General features: G+C 47.3%; 1 protein-coding gene across 1 annotated transcript in view; it reads left to right on the top strand.

Annotated features, from left to right (window-relative positions):
* The first annotated feature begins 1,531 nt into the window (after window positions 1-1,531).
* Window positions 1,532-6,000, top strand: part of LEPR (leptin receptor) — a 105,173-nt gene continuing 100,704 nt past the window's right edge. Inside the window, exon 1 of the mRNA XM_079776627.1 lies at window positions 1,532-1,552. The gene's annotated coding sequence lies outside the window, so the exon portion shown is untranslated. The remainder of the gene's footprint in view (window positions 1,553-6,000) is intronic.

The following is a 6,000-nucleotide window of genomic DNA, read 5'->3' as shown; positions in this document are numbered from 1 at the left end:
TCATTTGTTAAGGCAGTTCTAAGACACTAACATGCTATTTTATACCAATTATCTGATTAAGGATTCTGCTATGTTGTTTTATTTTAATAATAATTCAGGGAAGTCAGTATCTCTACTCCAATTTTTGTCTCCACCCACTGGAGACATTATCTGTTTTTGTGAGGTTTGATGAAAACTGAAAGGTTAGTGCTTTTGGGTTATTTTTGCCTATCACAGATGGCCCAGAAAGTCCATTCAGTGCGCAAATATGAAATTTCGGAAAAAAGTAGCCTCAACAAGTGGTCTGGAGATTCAAATACTCTTCAGGAAAGTGACACTGGTCCTGGAAGGATATTTCCATGGGGGAAAAGGACCATTAACAAAATTGGCAAAGTGACTGGGTTAGGGAGACAGGACAGCTGGCTTTTGGCCTTACCTATCTCTGGGCTACTTTCTCTCTGTGCTTCTGATGCCTCTTTCTGTGAGGGTGTTAGGCAAGTTCATGTCTAGAAACCTTCTAAAATTAACTATCCAACCAGCCTAGAGTATGTCTACTCCACTTAATTCATTCTTCCTCACCCTGGATATCACAATGGATAGTTATAGGAGTACTTGCTTGTCTGTCTGCCACAACCACGAGTTCAAGGAACATAATAACTGCACCTAGCATATTGTCTGGCACACAGCACCTCCTCAATTCATAAACAAATCCATGGGCGAACATTTTGAGTGGAGAGCAAGAAAATGTCTATTTACTTTGAGGTCGGAATCAGACTGTTCAAGGACGCTTTTTTTCCCCCCTATATCAAAAGCCATTAAATTTCAAGATAAAGGTAAGTGGCCATTTAGTCCAGCCCCACACTTGATGCATAAGTGGCCTCTTATGACCAATATGGTTGGCTGACATCCTTGGTTACAGGAAACTCACTACCTCACGATTCCTGGGCTTTTCAATTCGCTTTCCTTTCCCACTCCCCGCAGTTACTGAATTCACTATGGCACACTTCCCACCCCTGGTGGAGCAGAGGCCTGGGAGTCTGGAAGTGGGAGGAACTGGGGGACTCCTAGCCCAACTAAGAGTCTGAGAAGCACTGGCTTAAGGTGGGCGCGCTGTAGCTGACTGCAGCATCCAGGAGCCGCGCCGCCTTCCTGCTGGGCTTGCCTCTGCTTTCTGCCTCAGGGAACGCAGGGGGTCCTCCTTCCCGAGTCCCGGTTGTCCTCCCCGCGGCCACCCGCGGCGGTATCCCAGCCGCCGCCTCGGTCACCTGCGCCCCGGGTCACCTGGCCGCCCGCTGGGTCCGTTCCTCCCGCCCCGGAGCGAGCGTGGCGAGGGGCGCCGGCGGCAGCCCGCTCTCCCTCCCCGCTCCTCTCCCCACCCGTTCCCCCTCAGCCCCTCCTCCCCACACCCTCGGCTGCGCTCCACTCTCCGGAGAGTTGCCCGGCCCCTTCGGTGAGGAGTTTGGAGCCGCCCCACTGCAGAGTCCACACCGGCTGAGCCAGAGCCACGCGAGTGCGAGAGCCCGGGTGCGGCCGCCATCTCTGCTTCCCGTCTGGGTTGGACCCCGGCATCGAGGTGGGACCCACTTCTCTCTCTTCCATTCCCCCCACTGCCTCCTCTTCTGGCCCCGGGCAATCCAAGAGCCGGCCGCTGGGGCGCGCGTGGCCCGCCCGGAGCCCGTGGGCCACCTGGGGACCCGGGGTTCGGGGCAGCTCAGCGGCGCCACCTGAGAGGCCAGCGGCAGGGGGGCGGCTGGAGGGGCGCCGGGGAGCTCTCTGCTTCCCCCGGGGCTGGGAATCGGGGGTAGGGGGTGGGGTGAAGGGAGCAGAGACGAGGGGGATCGGGGCGCAGAAGCGAGGGCAGCCAGCTGAGCCTGGGCGCACCTGCCGGGCGCCACTGAAAGGACGTGCCAGCCCGACAACTTCTTTTCCGTCTCCTTCCTGCACTTTGGGGCTTTGGGACGGAAGGGACTGCGACTTAAACCGTAAGCCTTGGGCCCTGGAGGAAGGATTTATTGGTTTGGATGACAGAAGGAAAAAAAAAAAAGTGTGTTATAGACTCGAGCCTCTGCTTTCCACCCTTTCTGCTGTCCTCAAGCAAATTAAAAACAAAATAACAAGACCCAATCCCGACCAAAGCACTTGTTTAAAGGGATTCGTAGAGGTGAGAAAAAGAGACCCAACTGGGGAATCACTTCGGAAACCTCAGGTATGACGAGGCCGTCTAAGAAATTGGGTATTGTGGGTGCCATTGCTGGGACTTGCCTTTGTAAACAGGATGACACTGGCTCTTGGAACCCTGAAGGAGGTCCTTATAGTGAGGGGTTGCTTAGAGTGTCCTCTGTTAAAATTCTTTCCCAAAATCTTAAAGGATATTGAAACAAATATTCTCTCAGAGCTTTGGACTTGAAGTCAGAATTTTGGTATGATGTGCCATTTGTCTGTGACACTGGTTAGCTTACCTTCTCTGGGCCTCAGTTTCCTCATCTGTCAAATTAGGGGGCTGGGTTGAGATTCCGAGGGCATTTTAATCATATCTAAGATGTATCCCAACTAAAAAAATGTATAATGCTCTAACTCTTTAGCATGTTAGATTCATAATTTCATGACATTGGTTCTTGGCATTTTTGTTTATAGGCATTTATGATTTATACCTGTAGGGTTTTTTTTAAAAACAAAAATTAAAGAGAAAAAACACTTATAAAAGCGGTCAGAAATATATAGTTTATATGTAAATACTTAGATCATCTCTCACAATTCCTGAAAGAATCTTGTTCAACTTTAAGTCAAGTAGAGTATTTGCAACATTGCAACAAAAACATGTGACATCAGCAAAGTACATACTCTCTTTCAGTATTGTACATTTGGAATACATAAAAATTGTTTTGGAGGAGAACTAAAAATTTCACATTTCCTATCAATTACTGATCTTAAACAGTGTTTGTTACTTTTTAGCATAAAGTTGTGTGCAGAATATTAAAAAAATGGTTTCAGTCTACTTCAGAGCCTCTCTGAATTAAGCTTAGGAGCAGAGATGCCAATTTTAGTAATGCATTTTGATCCCCTTGGAATGAATCCCAGAAAATAGCAGAGGTTAACTAACTGATAAGCCAGAAATTAGGAATTCACACACACACACACACACACACACACACACACACACACACACAAAGTTATACAAGCAGCGTGTACTATAAAGTGTCATTGAACCTTTCATTTCTTTTTTATTAAAAGAACAACAACAGACAACTATTGGCTTAAGCAGACAAAGAATGATAGAATGGCTTTTGTTGTTACTTGTAATTCAGAATTATTTAAGATTTAGTCATCAGCTATTAGGATAGGTTTAGAAGTGGTCTGGCTTTTTTGGTGGCTTCGATATAAAATAATGTCTTTCCACCAGCATGTGTGTTGTATGCAGTGAGGGAGAATGTAATGGATTTGAAGTATTCTTTTTTTTATTGTTTAAAGTATTACAAATAGTAGTACATATGTCTCCTTTTTTTCCCCATTGATCTTCCCCCAGCCTCTCCTACTCCCTGGCACTTGCACTCACATCCCCCTCCCCCCCTATGTCTTGGGTCCATTGGTTATGCTTATTGAGTATTCTTTTATGAACACATTTGAACTTAGTTTCTTAGTTTCAGGGCCTTTTTGCTTTGGGGCTGAAAGTGTCATAAATCAATCATTCAGGCATTTGCCTTCTCTCATATCTCTGGTGAAGTAGATGATCATCTCCTTTGAAACAGGTGTTCAAAGAATTCAACAAACTGTTGAATGAACGCCCAGTAGTAGAATGGATATACCCTGGCTTCTCCTTGCTTTTTTAAAATAGATTTTTATTGATTTCAGAGAGGGAGAGGGAGAGGGAGATAGAAACATCAGTGATGAGAGAGAATCATTGATTGGCTGCCCTCTGCACACCCCCTACTGGGGATTGAGCCCACAACTGGGGCATCTGCCCTTGACTGGAATCGAACCCGGGACCCTTCATTCCACAGGCCCACGCTCTAGCCACTGAGCCAAACCAGCTAGGGCTCTCCTTGCTTTTTGCAAAACAACTGGGAACAATGGGTGGATCTGACTGCTCATAGTCCACAGCCAACTCATTCATGGCTGAGAAGCATCATTGCGGTTGGCAGAAGCTCTGTTTCTCTTTTGTAATGTGGGGATTTTACTCTCACGAATTTACCAAGAAAAAAACAGTCATGTCTTCACACTTAGATCACTATTATATAACCAAATGGTTTGTGTTTGTGAAGTGCAGTATCTCAGGAGGTGGAAATAAAACTAAAATATCCATTAAAAAATGAATGTCTTGGCAGTTATTGTACTGCATTTTTTTTACTCAGAACCAAACACACAGAGAGTTCTATGGAGTTAAACAGAGAGTTCTATGGAGTTAAAAATGAATAAAATGGCTATAGTCTGATTTAATTCTTAAGATTTTATGTGGTTTTCAAATTCTGCTTTTAATTAAACCAGAATGGTACAAATGTTCACCTACTGGCCAAACCTATGTATATAATGTTTTAGAGAAGATTGAGAACCACAGTTTTAGAGTTTCAATTTAAATCTGGTCTTCTCAAATACTTTTTAAAACTTTGTGATAATATGCAAATACCCCACTATTCACCATGTAAGAAAAAACACACATTGCTATTACTCTGAAAACTTTTCCTTGTTCCTTCCTGGTCACAAGATTTTTTTGGAATTTTATATAAATACTAGAGGCCCGGTGCACAAAATTCGTGCATGGGGGTGTGTGTGTCCTTCAGCCCAGCCTGCACCCTCTCTAATCTGGGATCCTTCTCACAATCCAGGACTGCTGGCTCCCAACTGCTCACCTGCCTGCCTTCCTGATTGCCCCTAACCAGTCCCCTGCCAGCCTGATTGATGCCTAACTGCTCCCCTGCCAGCCTGATTGCCCCTAACTGCCCTCCCCTGCAGGCCTGGTCACCCCTAACTGCCTTCCCCTGCAGGCCTGGTCACCCCTAACTGCCCTCCCCTGCAGGCCTGGTCTCCTGTGCCACACCAGCACAGCCAAGGGTTCGGTGCGCCTGGGCGGGGGCAACGAAGGATGGAGAAATGATAGACAAAGACAAAAAGCTGGGTCTAGGTCAGTGATGGCGAACCTATGACACACGTGTCAGCACTGACACGCGTAGCCATTTCTGATGACACGCGGTCGCTGAGGCGGCCGCATGCCGAGGATGAAACATTTGCTGCTCCTGAGGATGAAACATTTGTGAAATAATGTTTTTTTCCTCAAAGTGACACACTACCCGAGTTATGTTCAGTTTTTTGGCGAAGTTTGACACACCAAGCTCAAAAGGTTGCCCATCACTGGTCTAGGTGGATCTTCTGTGCCTGGCTGAGGCCACAGAACAGATCCAGACTGCAAAGTTGAGGTTTTATTTATAGTCAGGGACAAACAAGGTAATCCACAATGTTGTTGTAAGTTTCACTTGTTTTGGCAGCACTTGCTGCCCCTCCCACAGCCCACTAGCTACCCAGGAAAGGTCTAGGGAGCAGTTACAAGATCAAGCTTAATTATGCTTAGAGGACTGTGCCCTCCAAGCTGGGACTTGTTTGCGACTTTGCCAGCAGGTCAGTCCGAGGCTTAACCCTATAACTGCTTCTTACAGTCTCCCCCAACTGCTCTCCCCTGCAGACCTGGGTCCGCCCCAACTGCCCTTCCCTGCAGGCCCAGTCGCCCCCAGCTTCCCTCCTCTGCTGGCCTGGTCACCCCTAACTGCCCTCCCCTGCAGGCTTGATCGCCCAAAACTGCCCTCCCTTGCAGACCTGGTTCCTCCCAAATGCCCTCACCTGCTGGCCATCTTGTGGTGGCCATCTTGTGTCCACATGGGGGTAGCCATCTTTGACCACATGGGGAGTGATGATCAATTTGCATATTACTCTTTTATTAGATAGAATAGAGGCCTGGTGAACCGGTGGGGGCCGGCTGGTTTGCCCTGAAGGGTGTCCAGGATCAGGGTGTGGGTTCCTTTGGGGCATGGGGCG

The sequence above is a fragment of the Cnephaeus nilssonii genome, assembly GCF_951640355.1.
Source record: "Cnephaeus nilssonii genome assembly, chromosome: 7".
Classification (NCBI taxonomy): Eukaryota; Metazoa; Chordata; class Mammalia; order Chiroptera; family Vespertilionidae; genus Cnephaeus; species Cnephaeus nilssonii.
The sequence above is the reverse complement of the archived record's forward strand: the minus strand, read 5'-3'. Positions and strand labels throughout refer to the sequence as shown.